Source organism: Tupaia chinensis, unplaced genomic scaffold (genome assembly GCF_000334495.1).
Source record: "Tupaia chinensis unplaced genomic scaffold, TupChi_1.0 Scaffold000264_1, whole genome shotgun sequence".
NCBI lineage: Eukaryota > Metazoa > Chordata > Mammalia > Scandentia > Tupaiidae > Tupaia > Tupaia belangeri.
In genome coordinates this window covers 1,176,152-1,177,559 of record NW_006159744.1, presented here as the reverse complement: position 1 = coordinate 1,177,559, position 1,408 = coordinate 1,176,152, and the positions used below count along the sequence as shown (strand labels likewise).

The 1,408-nt window shown below is 40.2% G+C and overlaps 1 non-coding gene across 1 annotated transcript; it reads left to right on the top strand.

Annotated features, from left to right (window-relative positions):
• The first annotated feature begins 633 nt into the window (after positions 1 to 633).
• LOC114007967 (U6 spliceosomal RNA) lies at positions 634 to 736 on the top strand. Its single transcript, XR_003549537.1, has one exon. It is a non-coding gene; the product is annotated as a U6 spliceosomal RNA (small nuclear RNA).
• Positions 737 to 1,408: the final 672 nt, after the last annotated feature.

The window sequence follows — 1,408 nt, the reverse complement described above, 5'->3', positions numbered from 1 at the left end:
AGGCTACCCAGTACAAAAAGGCTTCTTCTACCTCAGTACTAGAGAAGTCACCAAAAGAGGTGATTGTTCTCCTTCTAAACTCTTTCTTCTGAAATTACTGCTTAATATTGTTGAGAGACTATCTTCTGTGGGTCTCTTGCATTTCTGCATGTCTTCTAAAACAAGGTACTGACTGTCGTTGGCTCTTAACTATCTTTCCAAGGATCCTATAAAGAGAGGAGATTTGTAAAAGAGATATTATCACCGAAAAGGGTAGGGTGGCTTCTAGTCATATAATATATAGTGCAGTATCTACCTATATATTATATCCCTCTGGAGCAATGGGCAGGCACTCTAACTGTTCATTATAAAAAACTTATTTATTTATTTTTTGAGAGAAATTTTTGCTATGTGGAACGTGCATTCACCAGAGAGACAGAGGGACAGAAAGCAAGAAATCATCCCCCTCCCCCCAAGGGGATGGCCACACTGCAATCCCTTCTCCATTCTCCTCTCTGGATTCGGGCTTACCTACACATGCACCTGGTGTGAGTTTCAAGCAGCTGGGTCAGGGACTCAAAGGACAGTCTGTATGTGCTCCTTAGCTACGATGCCACCTGCTGGCCCCCATTATAAAAAATTAGAGTCCCATGCTTGCTTCAGCAGCACATATACTAAAATTGGAATGATACAGAGAAGATTAGCATGGCCCCTGAGTAAGGATGACATGCAAATTCGTGAAGCAGTCCATATTTTTATGGGAATGTGAGCTGAATAAACAACTCTCTAAGGAAGACATACAATGCTCAACATTCCTCATTGTAAGGGAGATACAGAGCAAAACCACAATGAGATACTACCTAACCCCAGTCAGAATGGCAAAGATTAAAAAAAACAGATAATGATAAGCACTGGAGGGGATGTGGTGAAAGGGAAACACTCCTACACTGTTGGTCGGAATGTAAATTGGTCCAGTCACTGTGGAGAACAATGTGGAGGTTCCTCAAATATCTTCAAATAGAACTACCACATGATCCAGAAATTCTACTCCTGTCTACCCAAAGGACAAAAGAGCACTCAGTCAGAAAAGGGCTTGCACAACTATTTTCACTGCAACACTATTCATGATTGCTAAGACATGGAATCAACCCAAATGTTCACAGACAGATGAATGTATTGAAAAAATTGTGGCACATATACTCCATGGAATACTATTCAGCCATAAAAAGCAACAAGGCCTTGGAATTTGATAGAAAGTGGACAAATATGGAAGATTTGTTGCTGAGTGAAGCAAGTAAAGCTATGAAAAAGAGACATTGTATGTCTCCACTTAACATATACCGACTGTCTGCACTCTATGGTAGAGACTGAAAGACTGGAGAACATAAAAGTATTAAAAATTGTAATAGACACTAGAGACAAAGTGGAA